This window comes from Mesoplodon densirostris, chromosome 4 (assembly GCF_025265405.1).
Source record: "Mesoplodon densirostris isolate mMesDen1 chromosome 4, mMesDen1 primary haplotype, whole genome shotgun sequence".
NCBI lineage: Eukaryota > Metazoa > Chordata > Mammalia > Artiodactyla > Ziphiidae > Mesoplodon > Mesoplodon densirostris.
In genome coordinates, this window is record NC_082664.1 from 101,318,054 (window position 1) to 101,331,515 (window position 13,462).

Consider the following 13,462-nt stretch of genomic DNA (forward strand, 5'->3'; position numbering starts at 1 on the left):
ACTCTTGGGGACAAAGCACTTCGTGTGTGTGTGTGTGTGTGTGCGTGCGTGCACGCACGGGGTGTGGGGAAGGCTACAAAGAAACAAAGAGACTTAAGATAAGATCACGGCCCTCATGACTCATAACCCAGTTGAAGTTAAAGAATATAATCAAGGGAGCAGGGTAAAGAAACAGGACAGTTTTCCAGCTTCCCTGAAACAGGTCTTTAGTGTGTGGTTTCCCTATTTGGTTGGACTCAGTGTGACTAACCAAAAGTGTCCAGATTAAAGTACAAAGGCAAATAATAAATTTCTGCCTTGCTCAGCCCATTATAAATTGAATTGAGTGGTAATTAGGTGGTATAATACTAGCAGAGAGGTCATTACCAATTCTTAGGAAATGCACATTCCCTTTTATAGGAATAACCACAGGATCCATGTCCACAAATCCCGTGGACCCTATTTTTAAAGTACAGACAGCAGGAATCTGCACGGCCACACGGTGTGTGAATCAGTGTGATGCCCATCAGAGGATGGATTTGCGTACCCTGGGCAGTAAGCTCCAAGGAAGGAGCCCCTCTCCCAGACACGCAGCAGGTTTTTGATGCTGTGTCAGACAGAATCCTCTTATGCATCCCCTCAGTCTGATTTTCAAATTGCTTGTATTGTGAATCCCCTCATCTATCAGTCTAGATAAATGCAACAACCTGCCTCAGAGGTTGGTGAGGTGATCTATTTCTGTTTATCACTGTATATTGACAGATCTTTATGACATGGAGCAAGCCGGGTCTCTTCTCCTCTCCACTTATCCATCATCCCCTAAGTGCCAACACACCCTATTGAAAAGGAAGAGGCAGCCAAGACATTTGCTAAAATTATATTGTATTTCACCTTACTTTGGAAGTAATGAGATCGTTTAACATGAAATGTAATTTAAAAGTGCAATGGGGCTTTTTTTCTTTTCCCTCCCCTTGGTAATAGCTTCAGACTCTGTGTGCAGCTGACTGACACATCAGTAACAGGTGTGGAATGAAACTCAGAAAATGAGTGTCTGCTGAGAGAGCTGGACAGAAAGCAGCAATGTAGCAGGTCTTTGAAGATTTTGCCTGGGCCTCAAGCTCATCTCCCTACTGGTTCATGATACCTTACTCTGGGCTCCACACAAAGCCTGGTTCACAGTGAAGAGAAGCCTTCAAACACATGTATATTCAGCTAACTCCAAAATGAGACACCAAGAAGCAGCTCAAACCATATTCTTTTCCCTTTCCCTCCCCTCACCTGCTTTAGAAAATGATATGCTTTCCTTCCAGGACACAAAAAGATGCCAGATAGATTAGCGGTGTCAGGTGCATTTGTTATCCCTCAAGGGGTATAACAGGAGGAATTGGCAGCACTGGGTGGGGCTAGAAATGTAGTCTTCTGGAAAAATTTCACATTCAAAGTGAAGTCACATCTCATAAGGCAGCTAATAGTTTTAGATTCACATATGTAAGAAGAAAGTGGTAACTGTATGGTAAAATATTAGCAAAGCTCAAAAAACTAGAGCTAAAACATAGTCTCTGGGAGGAATGCTATATGAAATGTGAGACTTGTTACCAATGTTACCTGTAGGCATCAATAATAACATCCTCTATTGCTATAATGTAAACATATGATCAATATAAAAATTAGGACAGTCAAAAAATAGAGATAGAGATGCTAGGTATGTTAAGGGAATAGAAGGTGATGGCTCCAGGAGATTGGATTTGGGCTTGCTTCATTATTATTACTACTTTTGAGTGTGTTTTAGAGTTATTCAACAGTCAAAACCATAAAGTAGAAGGCAGGTAAAGAGTCATATACCTTTTACTTGGCTTCTGCAGGAACTAGCTGGGCAACCTTGAGCAAGTCACTTTGCCTCTTTTGGCCTCATTTTTTCTCACCTATAAAAGGGAGCTATTATTAGTGCTATGGTTAGCGCATAACTTATGCTTATATAAAGCACCTGGTATATGTATTTTTAAAGCTCATTAGGTGTTTTTAAAAGGTATTAAAAGTGCCCAATAAAGCGTTTTCATTGTGGTCCACAAACCAACATCGCCCACATCACCTTAAGCTCACTAGCAATGCAGACTCTGGCTAGTCACTCCAAACCTACCTCATCAGAATCTGAATTTTAACAAGCATCAGGTGATGCTGATTAGCTCTTAAAATGCTGATTTGCATGCAGTATACCTGGGGTAGAGCCTCAGGTTCTGCCTTCCTAACAAGCTCCCAGGTGATGCCAATGCTGCTGGTCCAAGGGCCACAATTTGGGTAACAAGGGTTTAAAGACCGTCTGCCACATTGGAGGTGCTTAATACAACCATCTAAAGCACTGGTTCTCAAACTGGGTACATCAGGATCACCTGGAAGGCTTGTTAAACCACAAATGAATAGGCCTCATCCCCAGAGCTTTGAGTTAGTGGATCTGAGTGGGATCCAAAATTTGCATTTCTAACAAGTTCCCAGGTGATACTGATGCTGCTGGTCCAGGGATCACATTTTGAGAATTATTGGTCTACAGACTTAAGTTAAAAATAAAAGATTAACTGTTACAACAATAGGAAATCAGGGTAATAAGCTAGTACAGCATGATTTTTAGTTATAAATAATGTACATGTTAAAATTTAGAAGGAAATGTACAATAGAGATTGCTTGAAGGAATTGGTACTAAAGAGAAATTTGGGGATTTCTCTATTTGCCAAATTTAATGGACAGTAAAAGATTATCCCCCTTCAAATCACCCCTTTCTTCCTAGGCTGCAGTTCCAGAAGCAGCAGCTCTCCTAATCCCCTGACCTTTTCCAGTTATACAAGGAGGCTCTTGGCTTTTAGAGATAAACACGTTGATTTAAATTGAAAAAAGGAATGAGATTAAGAAGGACAGGGGATGCAATGATTTAAAATGTAGGCATAAATGAACAAATGGGTGAGTATGTTGAAGGTTAGACATCCTCACAGATTCAGCAAGGTGGATATGTCCATATATTCACCATTTGATTTGTTTTTTATTTATGTCCCACTGTGCTCCTAAAAGTTTTTTAAATATTTTGAAAATGGATCCTGGCTTTATCAACCTCAAGGTGTTGAGCCAGGGAATATTGTCTCCATAGTGCAGGAAATGCAGTACCAAGTCACCATCATCGCTCTTTGTCACCAGTGGAGCTGTAAGCTAGTCTCTGTCCTTTGCAGAGAGGCATCTCCACTGGGCACGTACAAGCATACAAAGTCTGGCAGGTCCAATTCCACAGGGCCTAGCTCTTCAATGTAAATGCCCTCAGATTTAAGAAGGTCTAACATCCCCCAACTCCAAACCAGTGGAGGTCCTATAAAGGTTTGTTGTATTTCAAAGGACAGATACCCCATCTCCTGAGAAAGAGCTGATGCTTCAGAATTGGGGGAACAAAGGCAAATTATAATAATCGTCATAATTTTAAAATCTTATATGATATAATGGAATAACCCTAAGAAAATAAGAGATATTCATTGTAATTATTTAGAAAGTGACAGATTGTCAACAACTTATTGCCCAGCATTTGGTCAACAAAACGTCATATAGCCATTAAAAATTATGTCTGTGAATACCAAAGGATAATTATTGTATTTTGGCAATAAACATTTTCTAGTTTAGGTTAAAAGAGAAAAAAAGGATACAACATTGCATCTACAGCTTAATTACTGCTGTATTTTTGAAATTCCATGCCTAAGAAGCACCTGAAAGAAAAACATCTCAAAATGTAAACATTTTGTGTTTGCTGTATTCTTTCAAATTTTCCCTTTTCCCCCTAATTATTGTTTAATAAGTATGCACTAAACTTATCATGAAAAATGAACCATTTTGTAAATTATGACTTTTAAAATTATTTTATTTTAATGCTGATAACATTAAGAGTAAAAATAAATTATTACTCTCTAATTACAGTTATGCTAAAATATCTACCTGTTAAAAAATAGAAGTCAGTGCATTAACAGTGATAGTTTTTATTGGGATTTAGAACAATGGAGGAGGGGCATTCTCTAATTGCCAAATGTATTGTGTGGTTTTAGAATGAAACAAATGCAAAATATAATGAGAAAATGAATGTTTGTGTCAGTAGCATTGCCCTTCATATATGCACAGGTGATTTCCCAAAGAAGCAACTGAAATTTGGGGGACTCATCTTTACTTAAAATGAAATTGAACAACAGCTTGCTCTTTGCCTTGTTTCTCTTGTTGAGGAGCTCTGGGGACATATCCTGGCCTCTCTCAGCCACCCCATGCTTAAGCCTGGACTCCCACATGAGGGCAGTGTGACAGGGGGCTCACTGCTCTCTTCACTTGGATGAGAGCCCAGCTGAGGAGCACGCTCCACTTCTCAGGGCCTCAGGAGAGGTCACAATGCCTCTGAACCAGCATCCTGTCCCTGGCAGCCTCAATCCCATAGGCATTGGCCAACATGGCTCTGTGCCCATCAACTATGTAACATAGCAACTTCATATGACTACAGATTTGGGGCTTAGGATGCACTCACTTGTAGAGAGCAGTAATCCTGTTTTTAACCAACCATTCCAAAGGAGGGCCACGTGTCCATCAGTCAAGGTACCATTTGGTGACTCTTTTCAGGGTCTCATTGGAAAACAAAAGGTCCTTTCACATTAAGTCCTAGGAATTTTGCCAGTCATCTTGGTAAAACTGAGCTCTTTTTCACACTGTGAACCCCATTGAGATGTTAAAATGTGCTCATGCCAGTCTCCAGATAATTTTCTCTAATGGTTCAGACTGTCACATGGCAAACCATTCCCCTAAAGTATGCAAAAGGACCCAGGAATTCATTCATTTATTCACTCATTCATTCAACAACTACTCCTTGAGTGCCTTCTGTGTGCAAATAGCATGCCAGGTGCTAGAGGTAAGTGGTGCATGAGACACAGCAGCCACCCTCAAGGAGCTCGAGGTCCAGATTCAGAGACAGAAGTAAAGAGGCAGGTTCAGTGGAATGTGAGAAGGCCCTCCATGAGGTCAATGTGCGGAGTTAAAGAAGGACAGAGGACTTTCTGGAAGAAACAATGTCTAAGCTGAGAAAGGAAACACAGGTAGAAGTTAACCTGGCAAAGCTGAGAGCGAGTGGGGGAGTGGAAGGGGAAGAACTTTCTAGAAAGAACAGCCAGGACAAGAGTAAAGGGATAAGAGAGAACTCTGGGGGAATAAACAGAATGGGAGGCAGGTGTGCAGCAGGGATTGTAAAGGGCTTTATAAGCCATGTTGTCTTGATAGTGTACTTCAAAGCTGCCTAACTCCCCCACCTGTTAATCTTGGGGAGGAAGAAGGGAGCTGATGTCCATCAGAGCCCAGGTCATGATTGGGTCAGTGTCATTGGTTATGGAGCTTTCCCTGTAAATGCAGTGAGCTTGACAAAGTCCACCTTGCAGTCACATTCTCTTGGGTTTGACTGTTTGCATTCCTTTCATTGGCCTCTTCTTTGGAATCTGCTATTTTCTCTTGGATTCCTTTCCTCTCTGAGCATCTAGTACCTACGGGATGCCTGGAGCTGTCTCTTATTCTGGAAGGATCCTGTCCTGTGGAGGCCATGTGGGAACTGGGGTGGAACCCAAGGGAGGGGAGGCAACCTCCATACTCTTAAACCTACCCGCTCTCTGCTCAGAGACATTTGGCTGGTGGCTGTGACCTCAGCATGATAGCTACAAATGTTTGTTCATCAGATAATGTATATAACTGGATGCATAAAAGGCTGCTAAGGTTGTCAATGTAGAAAACAATAGGTTCTATGGAATTAATATACAAAAGTGGAAGGATTGTTTAGACCTTTCTTGCAAAGTGATTGAGACAATGAGATCATATCGGGATCTAGCTCAAAGCAGATTTTTAGTACAAACCTTCTTCCTCTCATCTCCTTTATTGCTCTCTGAGCCCTAGGGTTCACAAAAACCTGGCCAATTAAAATCAGCTGTGGAAATCCACAAAAGGGGCCTTAAAGAGAATAACAAGCATGAACTGTTTTAGGGGGAAAACATGTCATTGTACCCTGAACACACAGTCAGGGCTGATTTTCTGGTAGTCACTGTGCAAGGGCTGGTAGCAAGCCACTTTGCTCTTGGGAACCTGTCAGTCCACTGGTGAGAGAAGTCCATCCAAATGACAAAATTTGTGCCTCAAAATACGTGCATATAAAGAGCCAAGAGATGTAGCCACTGGAAGAGGTGCCCTCCCTCCCAGCTGGGAAGGCTATAGATGGATTTGTGGAGGAGGGGGCATTTGAAGGAGAGGTAAGATTTGGATTCCAGGGTAAAGGGAACAGAAAGACCCAAGGTAGGGAGGAAGGAAACATGGGAAAGAGAAAGAAGTTCAGTTGGGTTGTGCCTGAAATGAATCAGATGTTGGAACCAAAGGAAGGCAGATTGGAAAGTCCTATTGGGATCAGGTGATGGCAGGTCTAGAGGGCCAGCTTTCTGCCAACTCCAGGAATTCCATCCTGCCTGGCTGGGGCAGGATGGGCGTGGTGAGTGAGCATGGCTGACAAATACTTGTGACCACTGACAGCACATATTCACACTTTTAGTGCCCATGATGCTGGAGTGCCTGGCCAAGCTTCTCACTGACTGCACAAAAGGAGCAACTGCCCTATTTCCACCCCTGGTAGATTTATACCTGGCCCCCCTCCCCTCATCATATTTCAGAAAAGCACCACCACCCTCCCAAGGCTGACTCATCCTAGGCAGCACGGTCAAAAGTAACAATCAAGATCCAGGATACAGACCTGCAGCAGAGCAGTCTGGGATGACTAACTACAAAAGGTGGTCATAGTCCTGGCCTCTGCTTGGCAGATTCAGGGCAACAGCTGTGGAGAAGCAGCACCTACTTCATTTCTGCATTTTCTATGTGGCCCCCAAGCCCTCGGCTGCTGAGAAGAGCACAAAGTATCCCATGTGTGCCTCCCGAGAAATGCCAGGCTCCAAATGCTGTTTTTCCCGAAAGCCCTTTCATTCCAGTATGTTTCCATGTCTCAGTGTTTACTGCCCTTATATCCTAACTTGCCTGTAGCCAACAGCTGTCATATTCAAACATTTAGACAAACTCAGTACCTCCCTCCTCCATCAGCCCCAAACAGTCCTGTCAGTCCTCTTCACGTCTGCATTCCATATGGTAAAAGGAACACCCTCTGCCAGGAATGATCAACAATTAAAATTATGAGGTATATTTCCAACTGAATGCCTTGTTAAACACATATAATCAACCCCAAATAAAATGACATGTTGCTGATAAGGAACCACTGGCCCCATGGGGATGATCCCAGGGAGAAACATAAATTCGTGACCAAATCTCTGACATAATCAGTAAGGAGTCACCCACCTTTAGAAATGAGACAATAAAAATCTAACAGCAAGCCAGATATTGAGGAAAATCAGCATTATTATTATTGGCAGATTTAAACTGTGCTCACAAAAGACTCAGATTTTTTAAGCCCTAATTTCTGAAGAGATTTTCACTTGAAAGGGCATTGTATAAAAAAATATATATAACCTTTCCTTTTGATAGAAAAGATGATGGCTAAGGTCGCAGACTAGTCAATAAAATCCTATTAACCCATAATTAAACTGAAGAGCAATACTGCTAAACCATTCTTGAATACAGTCTGCATCCCCATCTCTGTCTCCTCTGATGTCCTTTGCTTATGCCCACCTGTCAAATCCTCCTTGTTATCGAGATGCAGAGCAGGAAACTCTTCCTCCATGAAGACTTTCTTACAACTTTAGACAAAAGAAAACTCTGTCCCTTTATGCTTCTGGAATACTCTTACTCCCTATGGCAAATTACCACATTGTGGGCTATAATACATGTGTCTTCTTCACCCTGTTCACCTGGGAGTCCCTTGTTGGGAGAGAGTATATCTTAATCATTTTGTACATCCTACAGTAGCTATCTTGATGTTTTTCAAAGACTAGTCCTTTCATAAAAGTGTTGTAACTGAAAAACACATGGCTGATGTTAAACCAAGCAGAATAATGAAGAATAAATGGAACTTTGAGAAAATGACAAATAGTGCCTTATCTACAGTTGGATGCACAGGAAAAGCTAATCAAATTTAAACCTGAAAAACAACACAAAGAAGAAATGTTTTTCTTTGGACAGCATTCCATTGTATGGCTAGGCCATACTTTATTTAATCAACATCTAATTATTGAACACATGATGTGTTTTTTTCATTAATAAAGAACCCTACAATGAGCAAAAATGAACTATCAATTTTGTGGGTGTAATTATTACTTTAGAATAAACTACTGGAAGACAGTTTGACCCATAAATGTGCATATGCATTTTTAAGAGTTTATACAAATTGATACTTCTAAGGGGCAATTCTAATGTTTTGCAAATAGGTGTAACTTTGCTTTTGTTTTCTGCTAGACATACTCAAGTTAAGGAATTTCCCTTTCTTCATAGTTATAGTTTGGCTCTTGAATGTGTGCTGGATTGTATCCAGTGTTTGTTCTCTGTTCCTTGCTGGGTCTCTCCCTGTGGGGCACTCTGATCCACCTTTTCCAGCCTACTCTGTGTGGGGAGGGGGACTTGCTTGCCCTCTGGCAATTGGCTGGGTTTAGCCAGTGGGAGGGACCATTAAGAAATCTAAAGATGCCAACAAACACATGAAAAGATGCTCAACATCACTAATCATTAGAGAAATGCAAATCAAAACCACAATGAGGTATCACCTCACACCAGTCAGAATGGCCATCATCAAAAAATCTACAAACAATAAGTGCTGGAGAGGGTGTGGAGAAAAGGGAACCCTCTTGCACTCTTGGTGGGAAAGTATATTGATATAGCCACTGCAGAGCCCTGTATGGAGGTTCCTTAAAAAACTAAAAATAGAACTACCATATGACCCAGCAATCCCGCTACTGGGCATATACCCAGATAAAACCATAATTCAAAAAGAGACACGTCGGGCTTCCCTGGTGGCGCAGTGGTTGCTAGTCCGCCTGCCGATGCGGGGGACATGGGTTCGTGCCCCGGTCCGGGAGGATCCCACATGCCGCAGAGAGGCTGGGCCCGTGAGGCATGGCCGCTGAGCCTGCGCGTCCGGAGCCTGTGCTCCGCAATGGGAGAGGCCACAACAGTGAGAGGCCCGCGTAATGCAAAAAAAAAAAAAAAAAAAAAAAAAAAAAGAGACACGTACCACAATGTTCATTGCAGCACTATTTACAATAGCTAGGACATGGAAGCAACCTAAGTGTCCATCGACAGATGAGTGGATAAAGAAGATGTGGCACATATATACAATGGAATATTACTCAGCCATAAAAAGAAATAAAATTGAGCTATTTGTAGTGAGGTGGATAGACCTAGAGTCTGTCATACAGAGTGAAGTACGTGAGAAAGAGAAAAACAAATACTGTATGCTAACGCATATTATGGAATCTAAAAAAAAAAGGCTTTGATGAACCTAGTGGTGGGATGGGAATAAAGACAGATGTAGAGAATGGACTATGAGGACACTGGTGGTGGGGGAAGGGGAAGCTGGGACAAAGTGAGAGAGTAGCATCGACATATATACACTACCAAATGTAAAACAGATAGCTAGTGGGAAGCAGCTGCATAGCACAGGGAGATCAGCTTGGTGCTTTGTGATAACCTAGAGGGATGGGATAGGGAGGGTGGGAGGGAAGCTCAAGAAGGAGGGGATATGGAGATATATGTATACATATAGCTGATTCACTTTGTTTTACAGCAGAAACTAACACAACATTGTAAAGCAATTATACTCCAATAAAGATGTAAAAAAATAAAAAAGAAGAAAGAAAGAAATCTAAACAGGTGTTGGTGGGTGAAGAGGGAGAAGCTCAGCACATCCACTCTCTTGGCATCCTCCCTATTGCCTTGTCAGTAGACGCATTTCTCTACCAAAGAACACAGCTTCTGTTAGATGCCCCCACCCCACAGTTTCTGGAAATTATCCCCTCCTATTGCCCTTCAGGCCTTGGGTTGCAGGGAATATGCAGGCAGCAGCTCTCCACTCTTACTAGTCCTGTGATTTTTCACCATGTCTTGTGGACTCCTGCAACCCAACCCACATCTCTGCAGAGGCCATTCCTTAAACTCTCCCATTCACCCTCTGAATGTTCTGTTTCTTGACAGGCTTGGACTGACATAGTAATTGGTACCAGGAGTAGTCCAGGGGCTGTGTGGCAGCACTCAACCATTAGAGACAACACAATTTCTAAAATTAGCAATGCTGTCTTTTGTGAAAATGGAAGTCTTTTGACCCACAGAACCTGTGACAATGGTTAATTTAATGATGGAATTCCTAGAAATGAAATAAATGGACAGCTTATCAGATGTACTTAACATTCTAGTTCTGGTGGACAGAATCTTAATATAAGTCACTGTCATGGGTTTTCATGGCCTCATATCCATTTTCCAGACATAAACTTGTTCACAGACCCAGAGTAGGTTGTATCCTTTGAGAAAGGGCCCTACAATGCAGCCACAGGTATATACTATGAATTTTCCTCCAGGCCTTCCTCAGAGGAAAGGAAATACCCAGGAAAAAGCATACCTAGATCTTCCAAAGTTTATAAGATTCTGTCTCTGAACTGATGTCAAGCCCTGGAGATTGACTAGTGGACCATTTGGCAATTCAGAGTGGTGACTTATGGAAATTAGATGACGCATGGAGTTTTGGACTGAATCCATCTTTCCATCAGTCTAGTGGGACTCATCATGGTTTTTTTGTCCAGTTCCAACATGTAGAGGTCCACCATCAAAGACTTTAGAGATACAGGAGTGGTAGCTCTTAACACAGTCTCATTTAAAAGGCTTATTTGACTCATATAAAACCCAGATAGTCTTTCAAGACTACAGTAGAAAATTGTTTCTCCTAAACTTACAGAGTAGGAGAAATGTAGGTAAAATGAAGAAGGAGAGTAAACACTCCCACTTAAAAGACCAAGAGAATTCCCCTGAAGGAACAAACAATGAAACAGACCTATTCAGTCGAACAGACACTGGGTTCAAAAAGGAAGTAATGAGAGCTTCCCTGGTGGCGCAGTGGTTGAGAGTCTGCCTGCCGATGCAGGGGACATGGGTTCATGCCCCGGTCCAGGAAGATCCCACATGCCACGGAGCAGCTGGGCCCATGAGCCATGGCCTCTGAGCCTGTGCATCCGGAGCTTGTGCTCCACAACGGGAGAGGCCACAACAGTGAGACGCCTGCGTACCACAAAAAAAAAAAAAAAAGGAAGTAATGAAAATAATGAAGGAATTAAGAAAGGCTGTTGATAGAAATGCAGGTTACTGTAAAAAAAAAAAGAACTAGAAACTATGAGGAGACAAGAAAAATTAGAAAATTCATTTGCTGAGATGAAAGTTGAGCTAAAGGCAATGAATAGCAGAATGAATAATGAAGAATGAATAAGTGATCTGGAAGATAGAATAATGGAAATCACCCAATTAGAACAGCAGACAGAAAGTCAGATTTAAAAAAAGGAAGCAACATAAGAGACTTTTAGGATAATATAAAGCATGCCAATCTATGCATAACAGGGATTCCAGGAGAAGAAAAAGAAAGGGAGATTGAAAGTGTATTTGAAGAAATTATGGCTGAAAACTTCCCAAACCTAGAGAAGGAAAGAGATGTCCAGATACAGGAAGCACAGAGGGTCCCAAACAAGATGAACCTAAACAGACCTACACCAAGACATATAATAAAAATGGCAAAAGTTAAAGATAAAGAGAGGATTCTAAAGGCAGCAAGAGAAAAACAAAGAGTTAATTACAAGGGAACCCCCATAAGGCCATCACCTCATTTCTCTACAGAAACAGTACTGGTCAGAAGGGAGTGGCAAAATATATTCAAATCTTGAAAGGAAAAATCTGCAACCTAGAATACTCTACCCCGAAAGATTATCATTTAGAATAGAAGGAGAAAGAATTTCTCAGACAAGCAAAAACTAAAAGAATACAGCAATACTAAACCTATCCTAAAATAAATATTGAAAGTTCTTCTCTAAACAGAAAAGAAGCAAGAAGATACAGGAAAGAGGATATCACAATTGGAAAGTAAATCACTTAAGTGAGTATACAAATCAAAAAGAAACAAATCTATTTGTGAAAGCGATAACCAACACAAGGAACAGCAAAAGGATAAACATGAAGATGTTAAACAGGACATCAAAATCATAAAATGTTGGGGAGGAGAGTAAGAAAGTGTAGATTCTTTTTTTTTAAGAAAGTGTCTGAGCCTATATGACTATCTGTCTAAAGCAAGCAAATATAGAAAGGGGTTAACATACTTGAAAAACAGGATAACCATAAATCAAAAACATACAATAGATTCACAAAAACCAAAAAGAAGAGGACACAAGCATAAAATAAATGGAAATCATCAAATCACAAAAAGGCAAACAAAATGAAAAGGAACAAAAAAGAAACATACAATCAACTGGAAAACAAGGTTTAAAATGGCAATAAATACATATGTCAATAATTACCTTAAATGTCAATGGACTAAATGCTCCAATCAAAAGACAGAGTAGCAGATTGGATAAAAAACAAGAACCTACAATATGCTGCCTAAAAGAGACACACTTTAGTGCAAAGGACACACATAGATTGAAAGTGAGGGGGTAGAAGAAGATATTTTATGCAAAAGGAAATGACAAGAAAGTGGGGGATCTCAATACTCATATCAGACAAAATAGACTTTAAAACAAAGGCCATGAAGAAAGATAAAGGACACTTTATAATGATAAAAGGATCAATACAAGAAGAGGATTGTACACTTGTCAACATATATGCACCTAATATAGGAGTACACAAATAAATAAAGCAAATACTAACAGACATAAAGTGTGAAATTGATGGGAATACAATAATAGTAGGAGACTTTAACACCTCATTCACATTAATGGACAGATCTTCTAGACAGAAAAATCAATAAGGCAACAGATATCCTAAATGATACATTAGAACAGTTAGACTTAATTGATATTTTTGGGACATTACATCAAAAAAAACCCAGAATATACATTCTTTTCAAATGCACGTGGAACATTCTCTAGTACTGACCATATATTAGGGCACAAAACAAACCTCAACAAACTTAAGAGTACAGAAATTATTTCAAGTATCTTCTCTGACCACAACACCATGAGACTAGATATCAACCACAGGAAAAGAAATGAGAAAAAAACAGATTACATGGAGACTAAACAATATGTTACTAAAAACACCAATGGGTCAATGAGGAAATCAAAAAGGAAATTAAAAAATACCTTGAGGCAAATGACAATGAAAACACAACTAGACAAATATCTATGGGATGAAGAAAAAGCAGTTCTTAAGGGACGTTCACAGTGATACAGGCCTTCCTCAAAAAAACAAGAAAAATTTCAAACCACATAAAAGAATAGAGAAAGAGGAACAAGCAAAACTAAAGTCAGCAGAAGGAAGGAAATAATAAAGAGCA